This window comes from Buteo buteo, chromosome 11 (genome assembly GCF_964188355.1).
Source record: "Buteo buteo chromosome 11, bButBut1.hap1.1, whole genome shotgun sequence".
NCBI lineage: Eukaryota > Metazoa > Chordata > Aves > Accipitriformes > Accipitridae > Buteo > Buteo buteo.
In genome coordinates, this window is record NC_134181.1 from 6,707,295 (window position 1) to 6,734,498 (window position 27,204).

Consider the following 27,204-nt stretch of genomic DNA (forward strand, 5'->3'; position numbering starts at 1 on the left):
TACTCAATCAACTTAGTTTCATTCAGAAAAGAAATTCCTGTATGGAAGGATCTCCCAAAAGCTCTGCTGAAGCAGAGGCCAGAGAGTGACCTTACTAAAACCAGTGGGAATCTTGCCAGCAGTTTCAATGGGATCAGGATTCACCCCAAGATTCTGGATTCCAGCCAGGGGTTTAGGTCCATCTGGCACGTAGGTGCTACAGGAGATGTCCAGAGCTCTGCTCTGGGCTTCACAGCAGGCTTAGCCTTTAGCCCCAGATGGGGAATGCAGCAGGGCTGTAAGAAATAGGGGTTTGTCCAGTTTTGTAAGGAAAATAATTCTTCCAGATAACATTGAACAATATTTCTGGAGTAACTGTTTGTCCCCAGAAACTAAGAAAGTCCCTTTCCGAGTGTCCCTGTCAGTGCCATGGAGAACTTAATCTTCTCCTAATCTGTGAGCTTATTTCCCTTGGGTCGACTGATGGAGCTGAATCCCGCTGAGCCAGCACTGCCCAGCTGGGTGAAGGCACACGTGCCCAAAGCCTTTTTGCCCACAGGCTAGCGCTCTGCTCCGTGGGACTGCATTAGCCAGCCAGGCTCTTTGCAAACAGCCAGGTGCAAAGGGTTTTATTGAAAGAGAGTAGAAACAGTACGTTGAGGTTCATTTCCTTTTTCTTCTTCAGCTTCCAAAATATTACTATATACACTGCCTTCGATCCCCGTGTACCTGAGTCGTACAGATGTGTACACATACCTGAACGCGCAAACAGGAGTTGTACCAACACACGCACCATTATACCTTCTTTAATTGACTTGGTGCGCAAATTTCTCCTGCTTGGGAATCTAGCTGCCTTCCTTGAAATAGGAAAAAATCTTTTATGTTACCTAAAGCTACAGTTTTAACTTCTTGTTTTAATAGACTGACACATCATTTTTTACAAGATCTTGAAATCAATATTTCCCTCCAAACAAAAGAGTCACTTCTGTATTCTTGCCGTACTTTTGCTTTCCCCCCAGCATCTCTGTATGGTACCCGTTAGAAACAGAAACAATCCCCAGCATCTATCATTTCACCAACAGTGGCTTTCAGAGCTAAAGCAAATCAAAATCTTTGCTGAAGCAACGTCTTGCAGTCACATAACACCCATGTTAGTATCTTGATTTGTTACTTGCTGATTTTAAGGAACATGTTTGTTTATTTTTTTACTTATTTAGTGCTATACAGCCCAAGGCATTTATTCATATAACTTTTAAAGTTGCTTCATTTGGAACAAGTTTCACGTAAAGATCATATTAATTAGGTCCTACACCTAAAGTTCATCTTAATTAGCATTGTTTCTTTCCCTGAGGTTCTAGTAATTTGTTAGAATTCAACATGGATATTCTGGAGCACTTACGGAGTTATAATTAGTCAACTGTTCTTGTTTCCATTGCCTTTAACATGGGCAGGATTAGGCCTGCAAACCACTGCGTGTAACTTGATACAACCACGGTGATTTCATTAAACATTTTAATGAATCTCTCTCACATAAATACCCATAAATGCACACATGCATGTGCATATCCAATCCCATTTATTTTGAATAAGGAGAATAAATCTGCTGTGGCAGTTGTCTCTCATGTACCGTTTATTTTGCTCATGTAAATTAATTTAGTTGTTTTTTATAACCATTCACATATTCCACTTCATTTCACAACTAATTTCTGGGATTGGTTTGCTAGTCAGCTATTATCTTTTTGGACATATGTACCTTCTTCATATTTCTTGCTGCCATAGCTGAGCAAACAGTTGCTTGGTTCTTTATGTAATATTAAAACAAGTCCTATATCCTTAAATAGGACTATACAGATAAAATAGGAAACTCTTTTAGTGGAACAAACGCTTCAGACTGAAGTTGCGCAAGGCTATGATTTCAGCTGTACAAGAGTGATATTGTATCGTTTGGAATTTTTTTTTGCTGAGTAGGGAAAATTAGTTAAATTGCTGCAGAAACCCTGTAAAAAACTAGTGTATGAAAACATTTACTATGATAAAGCACAGACATTTAATACAGCAACGTATGGCATCATATCTTCCCTAGAATCACCTCGAGTGATTTCCAGACTACTGTAGTACTGTGCTGTATAGAAAATATTGGGATTTTGTATTTGCATATTGGAAGTGCCACTAGCTGTTTTAACAAGTGCAGCAGCAACAGGACTTTTGGACAGATTTCTCAAAGTGTCTTGAGTATATAAAATGCAGATGGATGCACAGATGTCTTTCCAAAACCACTGCAGAAGTCTTAGTAGACTAAGTGGCTTTTGCACCTCTAGACACCTTCTCGACATCCTCACAAATCTGGGCCTCGTCTGCAGAAGTGCAAAATGTCCTGCTGATTAAGTGCAGTCTGCAAGAAAGGTCTGGGGTTTGGTTTGGGGGATTTTTTTTTGCATAGCTTTGTTTTCAACATGAATTTTATATCTTTTCCTAGGTAGGCACTCAGGAGAAAGCAGGTGATTTTCCTAGGCTCATTTCCAAATACCTGAGTTCTGTATCTCAAAGGGATTGAGGTGTCAAACTGAACTCTGAATGCGGGTACCCAAGTCAGATTTAGTTTTGTCAGTTATGGCTGCTAAGAGAGGGTCAGATTCGGGATGACAGAATGAGACCAGATAAGGCCTCTTTCTGTGTGCATGTCTGTACTGCAAGCAGGAGACATATCGTCAGCCACCTGGAGATGTACTCAAGATTGCTTTGGTCTCGTTGCTCCAGTCACAATCCTATTTAGGATGCAGTGAAATGAGCTTCATCCCAGGGTGACAACAGAAGAATGTAGCCAGGGTCTCCAGAGAGCTTGTTCAGCCCTTGCTGAAGGCCACGTTGCCGATGGCTTTCCATGATGGCTAACAAAGCTGGCCTCACCGGAGGTGGTTAAAGCTCATTAATACATATTGCCATCTCGCCTCTTGATGGCACATCCAGTGTGCCCTACGGAGCTGGGGGACGAGTGCCCTGTCCCTTCCCCTGCTTCGCTGGAGCATGACCACTGCTGGACGGGGAGAAGGTGCTGCAGATGCACCGTACTGCTCCCCCCAGGTCGCTCTGACCGAGGGCAACCGCATGCTAACCACACGAACCGCACCCTCACTTTCCCGTCCCTTTACACCCCGCGGAGTTTGCGATCACCCTGTGTAGGAGGCTGCGCTCTTGTCTTTGCTGGTTTTCTGTCTCGGAAATGCCCCCCTTGGCCATTCGTGCCACGGAGCTGACTGTTGTCATGTAGGCTTTTGTACGTTCGTTAACGAGGCCCTTGCGTTGGACTTTCCAGGTGAGGTGTTAAGAACATCGGTGTCGCTGCTGTAATGACCTTCGGCGTATAGGATGATGCCTCGCAGCTCCCAAGGCACTACTGATGTTTGCTGAGCCATGTCACTGTACGGGGGGCAAATGCAAAAGGCACTTTACAAGTTTCACAGCTGTAGGCAGATTAGGAAAAAAGAGAGAGGGTGATGTAGAAGAAAGGAATGAGGTGTGATCAAGGCGGAAACCTAAAAATATTTTTTCTTTTATTCTAGAGTTTAAATAGACTTGTACAGATGTATAGTGAGTTGAGAGCACACAATGCTAAATATAAAGCCTCTGGGCTGATGTACAAACTGAGATTTGCTCTGTGGTCTCAGCTATATAATTTTGAGTGGGAAAATTTAAGGCACCAGGTAGGCTGCAAGAGTGCATTTCTCCTTCGGTCAGCAGAGAATTATCATTTGTCTCACCATGAGGCATTTAGCTCTTTAGTTTATTGTGTCAAATTAGGAGAAAATTCTGTGTTTTATTTAGTGACAAAAGCCATGTAATGACTTCTTAATTTTAAATGATATTGGGGCAGTAGAGGTGAAACCTAGGTGGTTTTTTTCACCCTATAACACAATCTGAAAAGTCTCTTGACTGTGGTTAAAATGTCTGAACTGGTTTAATGGAGCTTGGCACATATTTAAAAGAGAAGTGGGGGTGGCACCAACCCTGCTGTTTCCCATCAAAGGCCAAAAAAGATGTAGAAGAGCCCGAATCTCTATTCCAGAAGCGAGTGTACAGCTGGTGCAGTTTCACGCTGCGAATTTGGAGGCGGCACCGCTCGCACTTCTTGGGGTCTGCCCAAGCCCTGGGGGAAGACCCGACCAGGAAAAGCTGCTTTTGGCAGTTGTAAACAAAACTACAGTATGACTTTCCATTCCCAGTGCTGGAAGTAGAGCTGGTGTGGGGCACCTCCTGGTTTCCTCTACGTGGGGAATAGTTATGGATATTCCTGGCCCCACCAGCCTGTTAGGGGATGTTTGCTGGCTGGTGAGGTGCTGTAAGTTGTCGCTGCTACCAGCCAAATAAAATAAACCAGGATCTTGTGAAGACACAGTGGTCCGCAATGCTTCCAAGGTACTTTGCAAAGCACTTGTCACCGCTGACAGTAAGAGGCTGGATAGTTATCCTCAGCTTTCATAGATTTTTTTCCTGTTTTAAACTACGATTTTCAGATGAGTTATTGCTTCCCATAGTGCTTCATGGTAATCTATTCATGTGATGCTGGCTCAAGACACTCTAGAAATAATTTATTCCCAGACATATTAATTTAAGTCTGTCTCTGCATTCACCTCACTAAAGCACAACCTAGGCATGTTCCCTATGAGCTTCTGGAGACAGAAGAAGAGTTTTCTGGCAGAGAGCTTTGGACCCTTTCAGTAAGATTGCACTTAAACACACAATCTGGATTTCAGACATGCAGACCTTTGAAGGGTGGAAATAATCAATTTGTGTGACAAGATGGAGTCCTGGAGCTGGTACGCTGCTCCAACACGAGCAGAGAAACTGTCTCCTGTAACCTAGCAGGCATCTTTAGATAGAAATGCAGAGGAAAATTTTTGGCTAGAAAATATAGAAGAAGTCAATACAGTTGTAGCCATTTGGTCCGGCAGAGAATTTGGTCCAGCCATAGTCGTTTTCCAGAAGGCTAAAGTGAAATCTATTGCACAACAACACTAAAATAATTACCCTAAGGTTAAAGGTGGCCAGAAGAAAAGTGACAATCTCCTCATGCCAGTTTCTGAAAAGTGACAAAGTTGTCATTTCATTTCATTGTCATTTCATTTTGCCTGTTTACTAATTCCTTCCTTGAGCATGGCTTTATTCTGTGTAGACTTCTCCGTAGAAAGCAATATCCACGGAAAAAAATTATCTTCTGTTTACTTCCTTTTGCTTGTCTTGGTAAAATAAATTTTAACTCTCAAAATTTTTCAGATGATATTAAGTATGTCAGCGTGGTACGTGAAGATATAACTAAGAGTAATGGGATGAAACTGAGCCAAAGCAAATGTTGGCTGCATAGCAGGAGATGGTCTGTTACCGAGGACTGTCAGAGGAAGGTATAGTTTCCCAAGGGAAGTGATGGAAAAACCATCACTTGAGACATTTACAGCCAAACTGGAAAAAACCTTTGAAAAGATATTTGAGGGGGCGAAAGTTTTCTTAAACGATGCGGGAACTAAATGATTTAACAGGTCCTACCTGACAGCTGCCCGGGCAAGCTCGCAGAGCCCGGTCTTGTACCTCCAAGCACGCTAATACAGCAGGCGGCTGTTGTCAGGGTCTCTCCCTCCTTGCCACACAGGGAGGTTGTTACGGCATTCATCTGGGTTTTGCTTGTGAACGCTCTGGCAGCAGGAGTTCAGTGTGTAGCCCCTGGATTCCCCCCACTCCCCCCACCTCCTGTGGGGCCGGGGAGGCAGAGGGGAGTGCTGCCCAGGCAAGGTGGGTACCCCCACGCCATACAAGAAAGCTGGGATCTGCCTGAGCTGGGAGCTGAATTGCAAAGTCCAAGACGAGCAACCCGCCCTGTGCTTCCTCCGCCGCTGTCCGTCCTCCTCCTGTCCCTCCTGATGCTGCGCCTGGACGGACAGTCAGAGTTGGTGTGTCCCTAGCTCTCAACTTTTTTTTCTGAAACAGCATATATGAATCACCGCTAGACTCTTGCATTTTAAACAACTTCTCAACTGAAATTATAGCAGAGACGAAAGCATTAAGTATACATTGGAAGAGTGGGTCCCGAATAATGAAAAATGCATAAGCCTATGTCTTTTTTTTCCTCCCTTCCTTTTAATACAGAGCAGGTAAATTCCATTTTCTTCTCTGGAGATTTACATACTGAATTTGTTTTAAGACAGAAGAGACAGCTCTTCTTTAGTGGGTGGGTTTTGTGCTGAATGCGGCTGTATGATGCTTCCCTCCTACCCACCTCCCCAGAAAAACCAGCATTGCTCCAATGTAACAGCAGATAAGTAACCAGCCTCCGAGAGGTAAAAGCAAACCAGCCCAGAGCCCCTTAGGAAAGGTAAGCCCTTTGGAGGGCATTTTGCTGAGCTCCCTGGTTAAAATCCCTCGCAGCAGCCAGCCTTGCTGCTGACACAGAGAGCTGGAGAAGTAACAGCTCATCTACTCAGCACCTGCCAGTGAACACTTGTTTCTGCCAAGAGTAACTTGGTACCAACTTTAATAATATCACAATGCGGTATTTAAATAATTTGACAAGGCTATTTGGATAACTACCAGGAATTGCTCAAGTCAGTAATTTTCCTTTCGGGAGACTAAGTTAGGATCTGCACTTTCTCAAAGATAATATTGCCTCATCCCATCTCCGAAAGAATTTTAAAGCGTGATTATATATATATACGTATATTAAATGGTGGGATTTAACATTGTGGAAAACGAAAGGCTGATAGTGAAGCCCAGAGCAAGCAGGTCTGCTGATAACCCCCTCCACCTGCCTGGCCCTGGAGCCATTCTCTCCCTCCACCACACTCAAAAAGAGTCTGTTATTTAGGCAGTGTGTGGACTGGTTGAGGCTTTTTCTCTTCAGAGCCAAGCCAGTGGCTCTCTAGGCCATGTCTTGCTTTAATTCCTCAATAATCCATTTCGGCACCACCTTGGGAAGGAGCTCCCAGGGCTGAAGGTTGCTCCGTGTGTCGTGTGCTATTCACACCGCCTCCAGGTGACTTGCACCTTACGGGCTGAAAAATGCAAGTCTAGACCAGAAACTAGAGAAATGCATTTAATTCTAACACCAGGTCTTGATATTCTCCAAAGGTTACTTTGCTCTGAGTTTGCACTGTGTATGGACATGTTTGTAGAAGGCAGTATTAAAATTTCCCTCTGTGTTTAAATTGAGCTGATTAATTACCAGAATCTTGGAGAAAATCTCTCTCAAAACGCAAGAGTTGGACGTTGCGACAAGGCTGCTGGGGCCTGATCCAAACCCTGCCGCTTCCCACCCAGCTGAATACATGATTTTTTGCGGGATCGCAGAACATTTCAAAACCCGTTAACAAAAAGATTGGTCTCATCTGCATTAGGCTGGCAGAAGCCAGCCCGAATGAGGCTACAAGGTCGTGATTCTGATTGCTTTGAAACAAATTTTCCTGATTTGAGTGTGTCGGTACTGATGGCTTTCAGAGCATCCCGGTCCGTAGCCCCATGGTCCCCAACTGTCTGGATACGCACATGATGTTCTCCTGTAAGCTGGGTGCACGTTCCAGCTATGGCACCAGGCTATTAACCTCTGGGTATTTGCATTATTAGTCAGTTTTCTAAATCCTTGGAGTTAAGTACAGAGACAGAAAAAATTTTCCATTTTGTTGGAGCTTGAAGTTGTCTGGTATGAATTTTACAAAGCACTCAAAATGCTTCGCTTTCAGCCAATTTGCTACTCTGGCTATATTCTGTCTCATATCTTCACAGAAAATTACTTGCTGCCAGCTAAATACAGTATGTTGATGACCTACTAATTTATGACATGCATTTGGAGCTGGGAACAAATTTATAAACAAACTTTAAGTTCTTTTCCCCCTGTGAATTGTACCAGCATTTGGTTTAATTTCCCAGTAGTCATGCTTAATGTGTCAGAAGCTATGTTCAACTTCTTGTTTTCCTCCAAAAAGAAGGAAAAAAAAGGAGAAATAGCTAACTTAAGTTCGGCTCCTGTCAGGTATTATGAGCAGCACTTTGAAATGAGGTATGAATCCAAATAAAATATTTTAACTATGTAGTATTTTACCAAAATCTGGAGGAGAAAAGGTTTACTTACTAAACAATCATTTGAGCTGTAAACCTTAAAGTATTCACCAAGGTCCCTTAAAGTTAAACAGAAAAGAAATATCTATCAGCACATTTTAACAGAAAGCAGAAGTCCTCACTAGATACTAGATAGTATACAAAAAAAAAAAAAAAAAAAAGGCAAAAAAGCACAGCTTTTAAAGGTACTTTTCTCAAGTGATTCAGGGAAAACTCCTCCAGCCAGTATGGAAATTAATATAGCTGAAGGTAACCTAAATTGTTGGCATTCATTTGATGCTACAGCAACCCTGGGACCAATCCTGGAAACCCTACTTCAATTAATATTACTAAAGTCAACAGAATTCAACACGGGAGCATAGCTCTGTGCCAGCAGTGGGACGGCACGGCAGGGCAGCCCGGGGGCTGCTGCTGGGGCTTGGGCTGGTGCCTCCACCGTGGTCCTGGTCCTGCCTTAGTTGCTCTGCTCCTCCTGCTTCCAGCCCTGTTAAAGATGGTTTGGTCCTCCTGCAAAGGTCCTAATCGTTTGCTCATGTACCATGTCCTCCAGCAGCTTTCCAGGAAGCGAATTTCTCATGTGAGGAAAAATATCTGGAGAGAAGGGTTTTCCCAGGTGGTTCAGTGACTGGGGGTTGTTCCCTTGCTAGACCCATCAGTGATTCAGGGCAGCTGTTTCACAACTGGAGACGAAATGATGTTTAGATTAAGACTGGTGTCTGGAGCGCATGGGACACAAATAGGTATGTGGGAACACATCCTTTACGTGGATTTTGATGCTGGGGTTTATGTAGTGCAAAAACTGCTTAGGGTCAGCCCCCACCACAGGGACTTAAGCACCAAAGTGCATTTTAGCTGCCAAAATCGAGCATTTAATCCTCTACGGAGACTGAGCCTTTTGTCCAAACCCTGCTTCTGCCAGAAGAGCACCATTAGCAAAACATAGTAGGTATGGTGTAAAAGAAAAAAAGGCTCTCCTTTGTTCCGGTTTTCATAAAAAAAGTACGTACTTTCTCATGTCCACTCAAGGGATTCGTGACTCTCACTTCTTGGGAGAAATACGCCCTTTTCTCCCCTTTTGTCACGGTCCTTGAAGTCCCTGTGGGGGCTGAGCCAAGCCCTGCGTGTCTCCAAGGCATGTCATACCTGGCGGTCCACACCGTGTCCCAGCCCCTTTCATGGGACCTCTCTGTAGGTCCAAACCTACGCCCAGAGCAGGACGTGCAAGAACTCGAAGGGAAGGGGTAGAGACAAGCACCCAAAGCTGGCCACAGTGATACCTACACTTCTATCTCATAACTTCAAGAGCCACAACTGTGGCTCACAGGTGTGTTGACCATTTTCTGGCTGTTTGCAGGCACGTTGATCGGCAGAGACCGAGCCCTGGTGTTTCTGGACCAGCTGTTGCCCACCAGGCTATTCCCCAGAGTGGAGGAAACACTCCTCTCGCAGCAGAGCTCGCGGCACATCCTCACTGCATCGCTCTAGCTACACAATGAGCTCTCATGAGGGCCAAAGATTTAGCCAGCAGAGTTGATTTTTTATGAGTTCGTCAACTATTTGTTGTGAATTGTATTCGTTAGGCAATTAGCTCTGGTTGCAACCCCCTCCAGGCTTCTCAGTATTGCCCGGATGGTTGCAATAAACAATTTCCAGCCTATGAATTGTTTTGGGAGGGGATCATTTTGAATAGCCCTGTGGTGTCTGAATGTTTTTTTAAAAGTCAAATGGTATCACTGAAAAACTGCCTGCATTTAAGAGTGACATTTTAGCACATTTGAGAGGAAGAAAATAAGTCTTCCTTCAGTTTTTTAAAAGCACCAGGAGGCCTTGTGAGGATTGCCAGAAACTGGTTTTAACAGCCAGCCACCTACCCACTTAACTGTACCAAAAAAATTGCAGATCATTTCTTTATTTCCTCTCGACCATATTCTCCATCCTCTCTTAGGGATTAATAAGGCTCATCTGTACAAAGTAGAAAACTCTCCAGGCAGTTCATTCTGCTCTGCTGCTGCTCACTCAACTATTTTTCACACTACAGGCGCCCATTGCTGTCCTGTTTCTATCTATCAACTTTTTCCTTTGTTACAACTTGTCGTGGGTCCATCCTCAGTTATCAAATCACTGAATCATTCCCTCTATATGTTAATCTCAAACTATATGAAAGGCTGAAAAAAAAATTAAAAAAAGCCAGTAGTGCATGGTCTGTCCTTCGAGCCTTTGTTAGTTATGGGTGAAAACAAACCCCATCCCAGCCTAACCTTTGTGCTCTTGAAAACCATCCCTGTATTCCCCGAGCCGCCTCCGCTGCCGCTGCACCACCGCCTGCCGCTCGCGGTCCTCCGGGGAGCTGTCAGCGTCCTTATTCATTGAGGAGCCCAACTAATAGGAACCATCCACCTGCTCCAGGGTGACTCCGTCTCTCCCCACTGCGATGCTTGCCGGGATGTGATCCTTGCCTGTTGTCATGACCTTGTTTTATTGGATGTTCTAATAGAAGCTGAAATGGATATTAGCTGTAATTACTCATTCCACAAGATTCTGTAGGTCACTCTTTGTACCAGAGTTGAGAACCTTCATTGTCTACATTGCTTAAATTACTGAACATTGTGCCATCAGTTCTGAATTAGTGCTCATTAATGAGCCTGTGGTTCGAGAAATTCCCTATTTATTATTCAGAGGCCAAGTATAATTCAGGCAGCTGCAATGCAACACTACTTGCCTGACTTTTGATCTGTGATGGAAAGGCCTGGTTTGGGTTTTATGTTGGGTTTGGGGGGTTTATTTATGCAGGAGGGAGGCAGATAGCAAGCGAAGAGGAATAGATTTTTTTTCCCTCCTAGCCTGAAATCTCTCTTAGGTACCAGACTCCTTACAATAAAGCAAACCCTTTTTTTTTTGGATGTACTAATATCTACTTGGTTACTGAGTGGATAATTCCAAGATCATATTAAATTTCTCTATAATCCTGGAGATGACTGGCCGCTGTATTAACCCCCTGCATTAAATAGCCTCTTCCTCTGTCTTTCACTTTTGCACCTGCTCCTTCTCTGCTCTTTCTCTCTCTCTTTCTCTCCTGAGCACACAAATCCCAAGCATTGACACGTCGTCACAGACTGCTAGTCCCCACTATTTTAAGCTATAATTATCTCCTTTATGTTTTCTAACACTTCTCCGAAAGGTTAAGTAGCGCTGAATCCAGCGTGCAGCGCAGCCGAGTGGTACCCGATGAAGCCGGTGCTGACGATGCTGCCGGCCCATCCGTGGTGGTCAGAGGACAGGCTTCACCTCCAGCAGCATCCCTGGCCGGTCCTCCCCGGGGACACTTTGGTCCCTTTGCTTTGCACCCTCTGGCCCCACCAGCAGTATGTTAGGCTGCAAACAACCTTACAAGGAAAAAAATAATGTCATGTATTTTGGGGGAGTGGAGAGGAATCCGGAGATCTTGTTTTCTGCAGGGAGAAAGGGAGTGCCTGAAGACGTTCAGTGCTTTTTTGGGGTTTGCTAATCGATGCTGGCAGCACCCCGAGGGCGAGGGAGCCAGGAGGGAGCAGGCACCCTCGCAGCACCGCCGCTCGGCTCAGTGCGGCAGAGCATTTCCAGGTATCTGCAGTTTACGACTGAGCATTTCTTGTGTCAATAATTAACAAAAATATCAATGTGATAACAGCAGGGGTGGAGATAAAGCTGGGTCTAAGACTGTAATGGCTTAAGGGAGCATATCCTGTGAGTATGCCAACAGACTGCGGGGCTGCTGTGTTTTCTAAGGAGAAAGCAAAACCAGCACTGCCTGGCTGGTATTATGCTGCCTCTGAAGAGAGACTAAATGCTATAGCTGTTTTCAAACCCCCCCCTAGTTCTGTTGTTTTTGAAATCAGACCCATGAAATTTCTACTATACAAACCCCAAGAATATTTAATAAAATGGCCAAGATCTCCAGAGTTTCTTCTCGCCCTGCTCTGGCAATACTAGCATTATTTTTCACTCTTTTTTTGACTTGAAAATGGAGCACGCTTGTTTTCTTGGCCAAATCACCGTTTTGTTTAGGCAACATTTCACACATAATTATCTGTGGGGAACGGGGAACTTTCAGAGGAAAAGTCAAATTAGCAATTTTAATGCTAGAAAATTCTTGAAGAAGTGCAGCTTGGGTAATTGATAGAGACCTAATCTTTATAAGTTATAGCAGTCTTTGAAGAGTCCCCAGCATATTTAACTTTATTCTGTAATTGTATGCTTGGGCTCTGAAGATATCTTAAGACTTGCTATTTATCTGCCTGGTGAGGCGCAACACTTTCTTATTAAAAACATATCTATCATGGTTAATGACTTGATTTTTTTCCTTTAATACAGTACAATGACAGGTGTAAAGAGAAGATGAGCATCAGATGCTTGAGCAATATGCTCACTGTTTCAAGACGCCTTGAACATCAGCATTCCTTCATGGTGCCAGAGGAAAAAAAAAATATGCTACACAGATTACACGCTTGTGTTAGATAGAAAATAGTACCATTTGCAGTTTCAGTTAAAAGCATGTTGAAGTGCATATGGAAAATACCATTAGGAGGAACTCCAGAGCGCCTGAGTAAAATGGGTCATTAGGCTTTCGTTTGTTGGAGAGTGTCTCCCATCTGACAGTGCAGAATGGTAGCATTTTTAGCAGCTTATGTTCCCAGTTACATTAAACAGACAAACAGATTGACTATTTTGCATTTCTCATTTGACAACAGCTTGTCTTCATTTGCAGCACACTGGTGGCTGAGCTGAAAGCATGGCGGATGAGTGTATCCAAGGTCCTGGTTTTGAATAACAGCAGATGCCAACGTTTAACTTCAAAATCAATCAATTCTTTTTCCTGCGTACGGATAAAAGGTCTAGTGAAGTGCCTGAAGGGGGTTTTCTGCTGTTTACAGCTGAAAATATATTAAAAAAAAATTCATTACAAAACTTTCTGCCAGAGATGTGGACGCTGGTGATTTTATGAAAGTAGGTATGTGAGAAAGTGTTTCTAATTGAGGGGTACCAAAAACATTATGCGAGGCCCAGCGGAGCTTCATCTTTTAGACTCATATCTGGAAAAGTGCTTGACTGCTGTCAGATCTTGGACCAGACACCACTGAGCAGACTCTCGGTGATCACCCACTTTCCTGCCATGGTTCTCCACACCACCAACGACGAGGGCAGGAACTCATGATCTGCAACCACAGGAGGTCATAAATTAATTGTTGTTCAGATTCCTGGAGTATTTGGCCTGAAACCACTGTGGCCCATAAATGCTTCTCCTCTGGGGGGTGGTTGGGTGGGGAAGACCATGGTAAAATATTCATGGGGTCAAAACTGTTGAAAACATCTCATCCTGAAGGCAGCTGAAGCTTGCTTGGACCCTCAGCTTCTTGGGACAGTTGCGGTTCTGCCCCCACGCACGTGCAAAGCGCTGTGAGCTTGGGAGGTGCCAAGAAGCTTAGTGTCTGTTTATCTTCCAGCAACGTGCAACCAAAATACAGAAATAGAGGCTGACATTTACCAAGTATCCACGATTTGGCTCCTGATAGAAATGCAATGGCGGTCTGCATTTTCTTTTGAAACAGAGGGATGGGGTTGATTGCCTCCCCTCCCACGCACTACACCTGGCGATAGGACTCCCTGAAACCGTAGGATGCTCTCAGGTGGGAGCAACATCCATCCCTTATCGGCAAGATTTAGCAGTGTCCAGATAGCATGAAAGATTCACGAGGTAGTAAAATGTGAGTGGTATAAAGCTAATCCCAGTGTCTGGAGCATTTGGCAGGGGAAATGTAGGTCCGATTACAATGTGAATTGTAAATCTTTCTTCTTTTAAGTCAAATTCTCCTCAAATAAGAGACACGTTATTTTCTGCCCGGTAGCAGAAAAGACAACCAAACCCAGCACAGGGTGCTGGGTGAGTTCTCTTGTTGTTATGGGAAAGCAAGGGAGCAGCTTCTCTTGCTACTTTTCAACAGGTTTTGAAGCCTCTACTGTAGGTCCCCACCTCAAGGTGACGACTGGGGATATGAAGCCTGAACTGAAGAGGTCCAGCCCAACCAGCTAAAAGGAAAATGCGTAAGGCAAAGCAGTCTCCAGCTTTTCTTAAGCGGTTGCCTGTGTAGCACAGTGTTTGGGTCCCAGGTCTCCCAAAGCACCAAAGCACCGTGTGTGAGCCTAGGGGCTTGACTCCAGCTTCTGATTTCAGGGAGTAAAAGCTAGACGTGACAGTGTGCAGCACTGAGCCTCTTCATCTTTTTTTGGATTTAGCCTGAGGTCAATGATTTTCTGCAGCCTGAGGGTGACAGAGAGAGTCTCCGGGGACTGATAGTACAGGGACATGCAAAGCACACCCGTGACATGCCCTAACGCTCCTGCTGAAATGGTCTCCTTCTCCCATGAGAAGTTCAGAGGTTTTGGCAGCTGCAAATAGCCACCAGTTAAGAAGCAACCCAAGAGGTGTGGGGGGAAAACCTTTACCACAGAAATATTTATTTCCTTCTCTCACCCACCGTCCCTGAAGATTTCCCTGTTTAGCAGCTCTGATCACATACACAGAGCAAATACTGTTCAGGACCCTGAAATAACACCTGCAGCCAGAAATCTCTCATTAGAATAAATCGTAGGTTTTCATCCAGGTTTTTCTAGCCATAGTGGAGAAACAATTTCTTGATTTTCTTTTTATATAGAGATGCTGATGAAGAGCATTCTAAAATCCTTTGGATAATATTTGTTTTGATGTCAGGTCAGTTATGTTAGATTCCTCTTTGAAGATCTGGCTTGGCAGTGCAGGGAATGCAACAAGAAAAACTAATTTTGAATCTGAAGTAATTTGGGGAGAGCACATCTGGGAAAAGAACTATTGGTACCTAAAACATACAGACAAGCCCTTCTGCAGAGTAGCTAACATTTGCCATACAGGCACATCTGGCACCTATAATGAGTCAAAAAGTCGACTCTACCTTGTAATTTTCTGAAGCAGTTTCCTTTTTTGCAGTTTAGTTCATCACATTTAAGCATGAACCAGGGCTCATTGGATTGATCTCACCTGATGCTACCACACCACATCCACATGGACTTTTTCTGAGCTATCTGTGATGATCACACAGACTGCCGCGCACATCCCAGAATACTCTGGTTTAGGTCAAGGCTTCCTTTGGGTCCCCCACCCGCACGTGGTCTGAGCAGTTAAGGGATCTGCCGATAACATAACCGGTGCTGATTTGCTGGGGTTTTCATGTGAGAAGGTAAATGCTATGGATGCTTGGTGTCCCGTAAGAAGCAGTGAGGGTTGACAGTCACTAACTAGCCCTAAAGGCTTGGGAATTCCTGCAATGAGGGCTTTTCCAAATGTATGGTTTCTCTAAGATGTCAACTTCTGCACAGCCAGAACAAGGACCAGCATCAAAAAGGCCCATTATCCTTCTCCTGTAGCAGAGCTTTGCTTACTATACTCTAGTGTATGCTCCCTGATAACTGACTCTCCCTGTCCATTCTGCCAGATTCGTTTTAACCAGCCTAGCAAGGCACCAGCGTCCAGCCAGCACGTGGCTGTGTAATGGGCTGGAGAATCATTCCCACTCAACTCCTGTGCCCAGAGGGGCACGCACAGGGTTTAGTCTTGCTCTCTGGAAAGCGAGGCTTTCTCTGCCACTCTCCACTGGAACACGTTTTGTTCCATCTACTTCAAATATCTTGAGATTCCTGCAGAATTGTCTCTTGTTGTGACTGCATTTAATCTTCCGCGTTTCTGTCTGTTCATAAGTTGTTGCTGGTGTCTGCAGTCTATCGTTATTAAGTGTACGTAGTGATTAGAAGGAAAGAACAAGAGATTAGAGGAAGCCAAGAGCTCTCTGAGGCACACAGGAAAAAAAATGAAGAAGGAGAAAACACTTTCAAGGCCACTGGAGTACGAGAGGTCCCAGCATGTGGTCAAAAGACATAAGCAAGTAAAAAAATTGACAAAGGCCATTGCTTGGGCTGTTTGTATGATTGTTTCACAGTAGAAAGAGCATAATATTGATTCCAAAAATGCTGTCTGTCCTTTTACCTAGAGCTATGTATTTTGATAGTCAAAAGCGTATAGTTTTTTTGACAAAAGCATTAAGGAATAGCTATGGAAAGTACCACAGCTTAAATGACCATGTTTTGTTTCTTCTCATTCTTTAAAAAAAATTGTTGCCGTTGCTAGGACATGCATTTAGAGCTCTTTGTTGTCTTAATGGAGACTGAAACATGTGTAGAGTTTGGCGTTTGCTTTTTTTATTCATCAGCTGAATAAAAAAGCCAAGCAGACAAAGCATTTGTAGTGCAAGAGTGGAGTGCAAATCCCTCCCTGTAAGCTGAACAAAAAAGCTCATTAAGAGGAGGTGGGATTTCCTGGTCACAGCTTTTAACTAAAGGGCAAAGGTCTCCTGTTAAGTACCATACAGTCTAAACAGGGCTGCGTAAAATTATGGGGGGGGGGGGGGGAAGTCAAATATTTGTTCTTAATTCTCAAGTTAGTTTATCCAGAGTGGCAACCAGGGAAGTGTTGGGAATGATTAAATGGCTGCATTGAGGCTACAAATTGCTGCTACTTGCTTTTGTAGCTGGACTTGTTGCAGTTGAGTGATGTCGCCCATCAGTGCATTGTGTGCACAGTAAAACAGTCGAGCAGTGACAGATAGACTGAAACTCGGAGCTACTCCATCACTGCTGAAGGATCCTGCTCACTGGGAATTGAGAATGAGCACAAGCCATGCACGCTGCTCAGAAACAGCTGCTTTCACTCCAGCCCAGCTCCTCAGCTGGCCAGGGCAAGCAGCAACTAGTAAATATGCTTTATCTCTGATCTCACCGGGGAGGAGAGCCAAAGAAAACACAAGCAAAATAAATAATTTGGCAAAATGCTCTACTGATAGGTCTAGATGCTCACATTGTAAACTTCCCAGCCAACAGCGCGCAACGTCAAGCGAGAAGATGACTCGCAAGAAGAGCAGTGCCGGCCACCAGCTGGAAACGTGCACAAACTGCCTTGACAAAGAGACGCTGAGGCAGCGGCTCAGTCCGCCCTCACTGTGGCTGCAGGAGCAGAGCAGAACCTGTGCGGTCAGGACCGGTTTGTACGCTGGCTTACAAACGCTGCGTCTCGCACGCAAATGCTCCCACAAAAAAAGGTGAGAAAAGGTGACCTCGGAGGTACGGCCGAGGGCGAGGGCAGTAAGGGCCTGAGGAAGCATGAGCATCCTTTGGGAAAAAAAATAAGGTGCTGGCCAAAGCACTTGGTCCAGTTTGAGTGTTGCCCTGCTGTGCTTCGCTCAGTCCTGGAGCACAGCCTCTTCGGCACAAAGCCGCTGTTACCTAGGCAAGGCTTTATCAGTGGGATGGCTTGGGTGTTACGTAGGCAAGGCTGTATCAGTGGGATGGCTTGGGTGCTACGCGGCATCTCCCACCCAGCCGTATAGGAATAGGCAAAAGTGCCTTTTAACAGGGACTCTGCACAAATTTGTTCACTCCTCTGTTTTGCAATCTCACTCTGCCTGTGCACAAAAGGGCAGGTCCCTCCGCTGTCGCTATGCCCAAGGAGAGGGCAGGAGGGAGAGGGAGAAACATCCCCAGCGTCTTCTCCCCGCTCATCTATTTCTGCCTGTTTCCTTCTGCGGTTTCGCACCTCTGTTCACTGGCGGACTGTTTGCTAGTGCATTGGGTTGCTGGTTTGGTTGTTTTGTTGATCGGAAAAGACGACAGACAAGCGTAGTCGTGTAGGTATGAAGGTTTAGAAGACTCAGTTCTGGGAACAGGTTTATTTGGGGCTGGAAAATAAATGGAAATTTAGTTTATACAGATTGTTCTCACTAACTGTAGAATCAGCAAATTTTGCGTATGGGTTCATCATGAAATTGAAATGGCCGAGGCTTAATATACATTGTGAGCTCTAATTGAAGGCATTAATTAACATTAAAGCCAAATTCTTCCAATCGCGTGCTAAACAGAAATCAGGGAGAAGCAGGTAAGCAGTGTGGATATCATTTGGCGTTCTTTCTGAAACACAGATTAGCATTTAGAGTCCAATCCTCTGCAAAAACTCATTAATGGGCAATTAATTATGCTTCATAATTTGCACCTACGCTTAACTATGTGCAGAACAGTAGCAGCTGCATTAAACATTGGTACAAAATCAAAATAAAATGAAACCACACCAAAGACAACTGTTGTGCCAAACAGAGCTTGAATGTAGAAGTCTGTACTGACGTCAGCTCCCTATTTATTAAGATAATGAAATCTATTCTGTGGAAGGCCTAGAAGAACCTCAGCATTAAGTTTTGAACTCTCCCTGTAATTGTTTCATTTTGAGGATGAATTTGGGTGCTTCTATTTTTGTACATGTTCTGGTTTTAGTCATAAGCAAAGATGGTTGATGACAGGCAGGTACATGCACTAATGTCCTTGTACTCTCAGTATAACCGCTTTTAATAGGAACAGCTAGTATCAGAATGTTGAGTATTGAACAAACAAGAAACTGTCAAGTTAGAAATGGTCCCATTCTAGAATTAAGAGCTTTTTTAACTTTAAAGAAATGGTGTGGCTTTTGAGCAAACCTGGCTTTTTTTTTTTTTTTTTTTGTTTTTTTTGGCCTCAGGTGGAAAAAAAGGCAGAAACCTGAACGTCAAAGAGAAACTCAGAAGGTGAAAGAACCCATGTGAACTGAAACCAGAAACAGCTCACACAAACCTGCTGAGAAACAAAACTGCCTTTGCTTAGCCATATACCAACTCATTGTCTTTTTTGTTGTTGTTATTTATTTATATCTCAGGAGCTTCAGGAAGCCCATATCCCTGCAGTTTGTTGGGTGCGAGGGAGTCCGATTACAAAGGAGAGAGGGAAAGGTGGAGGAGGAGGAGGTGGAGGAGGAATAGAGAGAGGATGCAGCGCAGTGGGCAAAGTGGAACGAATCGTGTGTTATGCTGTTGTAAACAGGAGGAGGCTGAGAGTGGCTGCATGACCCAAGGGCATGCAGGATGTCTGTTAGGGTTGGAAAACAAACACAGGTCTCCTGTGTCACCCTGCCGAAAGTCGCTTTCGAACCCAGGTACTAAAGAGAAAAGGTGCGGATGTTAGAGCAGTAGACCGCATAGAAACAAGTGTTGGTACAACTGGCTTACCAAGGAAATAATACAGTTTTGATGTGAACTAGTAAGAGAACATGGATTTTTGAGGAGAAAGGCTTTTCACCAAAGCCTTTCTCCTCAAAAATCCGTGTTCTTTTATTAGTTCACTCGCTGGCAGGTAAATGAATCAAACTGAAGGTGCAGCACAAGTGTCCTGGCAGTGAGAAGGGGTGGACGAGTACTCAGTAGCAGCAACGTGGAGGCTGGGGGTGCACAGCTGGATGGCGAGAACTTTATGTCCTCCAAACCTTGAACTGAAGCTGAAGACTTCATCTTTTGTGCCCTCTTTCTTGAAATAGGAAAGTGCAAAAGTCTGACCATCATTTATCATGATCAGTTTATGGGCACTAGAAAAAAGCGTCCAATAATCCCTGTCTTTGGGTCTAATGTGATTTGTACTGCTGAAGCGATGTATTTGTGAGGAGCTGGCCATGCCCACTTGTGCCAAGCAGAAGGCCCAGCCCTGTAGGCTTTGGTCCCAGGAAAAAACAAACCTGTAGTGAGTGAAGCGCTATGACCACGCTAGCAGGATCCATTTCAGGAACCTTTGCAGAAGATCTTGAGCCTCCTGAAGTGCTAGGTGGATGATTTGAAGGGATAGAGGGGCCAAATATCTTACCTTGCCATGTTCTACCATCATCTGAGGAACCCAAGTGCACCAATTTGGGGGTATTGCCTGAGTTTTTCCAAGTGCAAGGAGCAGCAGGGGCTTTCATCTCGCATGTGTTACACAGCAGGAGATGCACATTTTGAACGCCCTGCAAGGTTGCGAGCTGACATAGCTCAGGGGAAACCTAACCATGTAGTGCCAGTGATTCTTCTTAACAAATATGAATAATTCTGAAAACTAATTCACTGAATAAAGAAATCCAAGAAGATAGGCTAGATAATTTTTGGACATGAGAGAGAGTTCCTGATGGCTCCCTCAGGTAATAATGAAGCAACTGAGATGATCAAAGGCTGTGCTGTCTTCTAGAGCCAGAGCCAGTTACATCAACCTGCTGGAAAAACACAAAGTAGGTAATCAGAGATCCTTGAAGAAAAAAATTATTTTTACAGCATTCAACTACTGACTTATTTGTAAGAAAAGTAGATTAAAAATTGGAAGTTGGGAAAAGTTTTTGAAAATATTTTCATTATTAATTAATCACTATTTCACTAATGCCTGCCATCTTGACGTATAACTGATTGATCAGGCACAGTGCATGCACAGGGATATTTGTATTTGCACCCATGTTAGTTCTATGGAAGAGGGCTGCAAAAGGCATCTTACGAGCAGGTAGCAACTTTCATTCTAACACATTCTTTTAAGCTGCAAGTGAGATCATCCTCTCATGGAAACCAAAGGGTGTTTTGTAAGGGCTTTCCATATAGAGTGTTTTTCACTATATATGTATTTCTGTCTTTAAATTGGAGTGACAACTTTACATTTTTAGTTTTTCACTGGCGGCAGAGGGTTGCCATAGATGGACATCTGTGCCTTGGCTATATTCACCCTTATGTAGCTGCACATGTCCAGTTGCCACGTTCACCACTTCTGCGAGCTGACTGGCTCACATCCTGAACAGGCATTGCAGGGAGAGTGTGACCCGGTAATGGTAATAAATGTGATTTCATGCCACCTTTCTGCCTACCTTGTGTGGACTGCAGAACGAGTCTGAGCAGCTACTGAGGGCTGCCTGTAGTCTCCTCCAAAGGCAAAAGTCTGAGGAGCTACAGAGGCACCTCGTCCTGGTAATCTTCACCCAAGAAAGTCAACACACACCTCTTTATGGTGACCTTGCAGGGTAGGTTCTTCCTCAGCTCTTGTTGAATAATTTTGGCATCTAGCTGTTATGCACAGGAACCATGTAAGAGCCAGACTATGTGATCATACTCCTGTTTTCACAAGAATGCTGCTTCTTTCAGTACAGAATCATCTCTCCCATCACCAAAGTACAGTCGCTTCTGTCTTGTTTTGTCTCGTAGCAGTTTAGGAGTGGAGGTAAAAAAATAATACAGCATCTTAGTGAAACTGCAGTCGCATAGGCTTTTAGCGCTCAATTAACCACCATCACAGATTTCTTAGTACACAAGGAAAGAAATAAATACCTTGAACTTTGGTGCCTCAAAGGGACAAGGGGAAAGAAATGGTTATTCTAGGTTTCATCCTCATTCTTTCTTAAAAGTCTTCTCCAGTAAGCTCAAATTGTGCAGCTGATGAAGTGATTTTCTGTGCTCCAAGTATTAAAGGTACCGGCTAATTTAGCTATCATGATAAATACCTGCTAGGAGCCTATTTTCTTGAAAGACCAAAGAAAAAAGGAAACCTTTTCTGAAAATGGATAAAAATAACTGTATTTTTCTTTGTATGGAAAACATTTTGAGGGAAAATAACCTCAGATAATGTGGGACAACATGGGCTAACGTGCTATTTAGGGAAAGGACATGAGATTCGGCTTCTAAGATACAGACAAGGGAGGAGAGTGGCAATACTATGTCCTTGTAAATCTGTCCGGTTGCTGGCACTTGGCTGCACTAATTAGTGGAGCTGTTGTAAAAGACGGTATGATCCTACTGAGGAAACTGTATTAAGATACACCGAGCTGCTTGAAGTGTCCCAGGCTACCTATGGCCCAGATGGGCTGTACAGATAGTCAGCGATTTGCCAGACATCAGAGGCCATTTCGCCCGGCAGTAACTCCTTAGTCCAAGGGGCAACAGGAGGAGTGACAAGCCCGTTGCCCAGCCATCCCACCTGAGGTATGGGGGACTCACCGCGGTTATATAGCAGAGGATAGCAGGGCTGTCCGAGCTTCTGTTAATTGGCTACTGCAAGGTTAAGAACCTGGTCCTTTGTATGATCCCACATTGCAAGGGCTTCCATTTACCTCCAAAGGTTTGTCACAGAGAATTTTGGCACAGCTCTGCCTGAAGAGATCCCTCTTAGAATCAGGAATGGCAACTGCAGAATAAACAGGCAGGTGCAAACCCAGACAGGAAAGAAATCAGTTGGGGAAATAATTGTAGCCATTCGTTGTCCCTCTCCTAAATGTACGAAGGCAACACACCTTGGGTATAGGCAGGTGGGATACTCCCTGGGGCCAAAGGAGAGCATGCCTTGGTTCCTCATGCAGGTTTTATCCCAGGCTGCCATCTAAGTAGAAAAGAAGCCCGTGTTTGGCTTCTTTTCCTCTAGGTAGCAGTGTCACTGGCCCTCAGGATGCCAAGTCCTGCTTACACCAGCCACTTGGAGACCCCAAGTCTCTTGGCTGGTCTCTCTCTAACAGCAACACCAGGCAGCTGGGCACGAGGCGCTGCATCACCTCCCTCCCCAGCTCCCTCTTTCACCACACCAGAACTATATATAGATCTGTACGAAAATTATTATAAATCACCACTCCGAAAATGAATGCATATAAAAAGAAAAGTTAACTCTTCAGCTGAGCCGCTGAATCACAAGTTTTTGCCTCGAGCACATTTTTACAGCCCCTGCAAAAACAGAGGCATTAATGGAAATTCTGACACAGCGTTAACTCCCGCTGCGCTGGGAGTGGTTGCAGAGTTTAAAATGGTCACCGAGTATTTTCTTCGTCTTCTACACAAAGCCGCGTGTCTGAAAAACAGCACATGACATTCGCATTGCAGGCTACTCCACTCCTTTTTCCTTGACAAATTACTGTTTTAACTAACAGCACTCCAGTGCCAGGCCCCATGCTTTTAGCAGCGCAGCTACCCACAACCCCTCTTTGTGGTTCCCTTGTCTAGCTCAATTTAAACCCAATGTGACTCTGGCTAAGAGGAGCGTTTTGCAATTGCCTACCACAAAGTGATAAGGGTCTGCTGCAGCAGATGACTTGTATGCTTCCCCAAATGAGCCCTTCACATTTAGGAAGGTCGGCCGTGTCATTTCTCTAATTTTCTAACCACAGAATTGTATATTTAGAAAAGAGCAAGGAAACTTCCTTTACCCTAAGCAATATTGCGTAATGATGGAGGAGGAGGATTAGTGCAAAGGTTTTTTCTTTGAGCAGAATTCTGAGAGATTGGAAGCTGGAAAGCCTGAATAATGACTTATTTCAAATATGCAAAGCCAGGGCTTTCTGTGTGTTTCAGATCCCTTTCTGTTTCAGGCTGGTGTTTGGTATGGTAGGTGCAAGCTCTGCTGCGGTAGCCCATGTCTTAGACAGCTTGAGTGTTTTCTCTGGTGCTTCCCTCCTGGAGAGCCGTGGCCCCTCTAGGATGCTCCTGCCCAGGGTCTCGGCATTTGCCAGCCCAGCCTTCTTCGTGCCTGAGCCCCTCTGGGCTTGTCCGACTACTCCTTGCCGCCTCGCTATCCTCCCCATCTCTTGCCTCTCGCTAGGTTTTAAAGAGATTTAGGCGTTACTGTTATTACAGTTGCACTACTGGGCTCAGGAGTCTGAAGTGTTTAGACACAAATGCCAAGAATAATAACAAATGGTCTTAAGTACCCTCGGGGCTGAAGCCGCAGCTCAGCAATGAGTTTCCAGCCCCTGTGTGATGGGTGGGGGAGAAGCCGACGAGGGGATCCCCGCGGTCCTGGGCAGGAGGTGCTGCCTGAGCGGGGACAGCGGGTGGCAGGCAAGGTGCGGCGTGGCGAGGTCTTTGCAGGGGGTCTGCAGTCATCACTCTTCCTCCATGGGCTCATGGCTGTGAGATATAGAAGAGCCACATGGATGATTTTGGAGCATGTGAAGTTGGTGCGAGGTCACCTGGGGCTCTGGTGGGGACAGGCGCTGCCCTGGGAGGGACTGCAGCTCCCCAGGGATGCTGGGGAGCCCGCTGCCACTGTTATTCCAAATACAGAAGCTCTCCTAGCCCTCTTCAGGATAGCAAGACAGGTCATTCTGGCCACTTTTCAGTGTCTTTTGTTAACTCCTTCCTCAGGGACCTCTGTCTCCTCGTGAAGTGCCCAGGAAGCCCATCACCTTGGGGTGGAGACTACATTGGGTGGTAGCTACCTAGCAGCTGGGTGTTGAACTACACAATTAACCTCAGCAATCTGTCCCTCTGGACCTGTGATGCTTTGGGAAACGTGGCTGAAGCTCCCTGAAATCTGTGACTTCAGCACACGCACAGGGCCGATGAGGTTCACCCGTGTCTCTCCTGATGGTGTTTTTCAAACTTGACCATGAAAAGAAGTCCACCTCTAGCAGAAGAAAAGCTTTTACCATGATGCTCATCCGAATCTGAGAAACTTTTGTTAGGTGAAAGGCCGTAGCAATAAACAGCCACAAATAATCATACGTGGTTGTACTGAACTCATGAGGGCTAGGGATTTAGAAGAAATATACGGTGATTAGGCCTGGTTGGGAATTGAACCATCTTTCTGTCAAGAAAATTAAAATGGTTTGGAAGTTATCTATTTTGCCTGGCCTGGCTCAGGGTATGAAGCAATCGTTGGAGCAAAGCGGACACGGATAGTTCTGTTCATTAAACTTTTAGGAAAGGATATTACCACTGCCTTGCACAATAGTCTCAAAAAAAGTTAGTTTGAGAATGACTAATTGTGGCAGTGGGAGTGTGATATGTGAGAGCAGAGCCTTGGATCGGGAACCTTGTTCCCAGCCTTTCTAATGTAAGTTTGCATTTAAACGGTAATATTGGCATCTCATTTTCAAACGAGGTTTTGGAAAAATACTGTGAAACTTTTCTGTTTGGAAGCTTAACTTTCTCACAGTAACTCATCAGCGGTTTGTCCCTGTGCACAGCCTAATGGATCAAAAGTTCAATTTCTGCATAGTCTATTACTTGCATACTCAATAAAATAGGATGCACGAATGGCTTGCTTTTTTTTTTCTTTTTCCCCCCACTGAATGCAATTTTTCCCCTCAAAGATTACTGAAAATTACTTTTGCAAGTCAGTATAAAGGCTTATCAGTCCAGTGGTGTTCAGATCCCATATTAACTGCCTCACATTACTGTGAACAAGAACTGCTGTAGAAACCAATGGACTAAGAATGTAAAGCACATACTGCTGATGTATGTCCCTGTAGTAACCCTTTCCCATCATAGGTACCTGATAGACTCTTCTTCTTCCACAAACAATTCTATCTGAGTTTAAAAAATGTTGTATTACAGAAGTTAAACTTTCCTCATGCTTTGGGGCCGTATCAGTCATAGTGTTTGTGACTGATGAGCACAGAGAGCAAACACTCCCCACTAAGGAAACATGTAGAAAGATTGCTTTCACAGCATGCTCAGGGCATATTAAAAAAATTATGTTTCAGCACAAAAGGAAAAGAATTTAGCCTGTGCCTGTCAGGCTGCTTTAAATATTTTATTTTGCCTGTCTTCAGAATCAGTGAATCCCAGAAGAAGCCATCCCTTGGGGCCCAGCCCTTCAAGGATATGGCATTCTTCAATCCCATTGATTTTAGTGGACCTTGAAGGCACTTAATACTTCATAGGCTCAGTTCCATGCTGTAGAAAGGTTACCCTGTGCATGCTCACCTATTACAGCTGCCAGGAGATCTAATACCCTTTGGTTTAGCTGACAAAGGGAAGCTAGGCAAGTTCAAAATAAAAACAAGGAAAAGGTTTTTAATAAAGAAGTCAGTCTTTCATGGGTTAAGTTACCAAGGGATGAGCTCTCCCATCCTGTAAAGACTGTACAAAGAGTCTACCTTCATTTCCAAAAAAATGCTACAGTTTGTGAAGACATCATGAGTTGCATGCAGGAACTGCAAAGCCAAAGTCTCCTGTCTGCAATACTGGGATGGATATGGAGATGAGATGGTTACCCGAAGATCCCTTTGCCCATAAGAAGTCTGCACCCATTTCATATATGATAAAGTATCTGAATCAAAAAAAAAACCAAACCCAAGCATGTCAAAAGAACATCAGCATTGAAAACTGAAGGGCTTAAATGCCTCAGTTTTGCTTCCTTACAGGACTGTAAGTTGTCTTTCTTGAGTGCATGAGCCTGTGTTTGCATCATCACCAGTCACAGGTTCATTATTTCATGCAGGGCATACATAGTCACTCAATATTTCTTCTCGTCCTTATCACTCAACGAGTAGCCACAGACCTTATATAGAAAGGCTTCAGCTCTCTGCACGACGTACTTCCTCCTCTGCATCGCTGCCCTGCCCTTACCCCAGCACACACGGGCTCTGCAGATGCTAACGAACACCTTTCACCTTCTTATGAGAGGAGGAAACATCAGCCCCACTGTAGAGACGAGGAAATGAGGCACATAGCAGTGAAGGTCAAAAGATTCCATTTACTTTTGGTGCCCAGTTTGAGACACCTAAGCATGGTTTCCCAGAGCTCGGTGTCGCCTTTTGCAGGTGGCAAAGGGCAACGTGTCCCTGGTGTGCTCCTGCCTCCCCGTCCCCAGGGCCAGGGAGCTGTGCTTGAGGGCTACTTCCACCCTCTGTAAGGGCATTGCCTCATGAGAATGACCACCCGCTGCAGGAAAATAGCTGCAAGATGCCACAGCACCACTAAACTAGCCCTGCTCTGTTGACCTGGCACAGCGTGTATGGGATCTGCCTTCGTGGCTGGTTCACCTGAGTTACAGGCACTCCAGCACCTCTCACACACAGGGACTTCTTCTCTTTGGTGTGATCTGAGGAAGAGAAAACCAAGTTTCCAAGGAGATGGATACAAATTTGAGTAAAAACACTCTTTATTATAACCCAATCCCTTTGGGTGCCCTGCCTTTTTTTTTTGTTCATCGTAGTATTTAGGCTGGAGAAGAGCCTCTTGCTCTTGCACGTTAATTATCACTCCAAACCTTTTATACTATTAATTTCTTATTATAGCTCCATGTTTAACATGCAATATTGTAAATATACTTTCAGATTAGCTTGCTGAATGGAAAAAAAAAAGCTTGTTCCCAAAAAGCTCCTCAAGGCATGTTTCCCTAAAGGACTTACTGCGTGGCACGTGGTTTCAGGGGAGTTACTCCAGTTCAGTTCACTTCCTAACATGTACTAGAAATTTTTTAACCTTTCACAGAACATGCATATAT

The 27,204-nt window shown here is 44.5% G+C and overlaps 1 protein-coding gene across 4 annotated transcripts in view; it reads left to right on the plus strand.

Moving 5' to 3' along the window:
• The window catches only part of MAF (MAF bZIP transcription factor), a 194,074-nt gene that overhangs the window by 146,010 nt on the left and 20,860 nt on the right, over positions 1-27,204 (plus strand). The window contains exon 3 of one of the 4 annotated variants that reach the window (XM_075039986.1): positions 18,698-18,715. The exons of 1 other annotated variant lie outside the window; for it this stretch is intronic. The gene's annotated coding sequence lies outside the window, so the exon portion shown is untranslated. Of the gene's footprint in view, positions 1-12,426; positions 13,254-18,697; positions 18,716-27,204 lie in introns of those variants that run through there. 2 more of the 4 variants (XM_075039984.1, XM_075039985.1) reach the window with 2 other exon arrangements.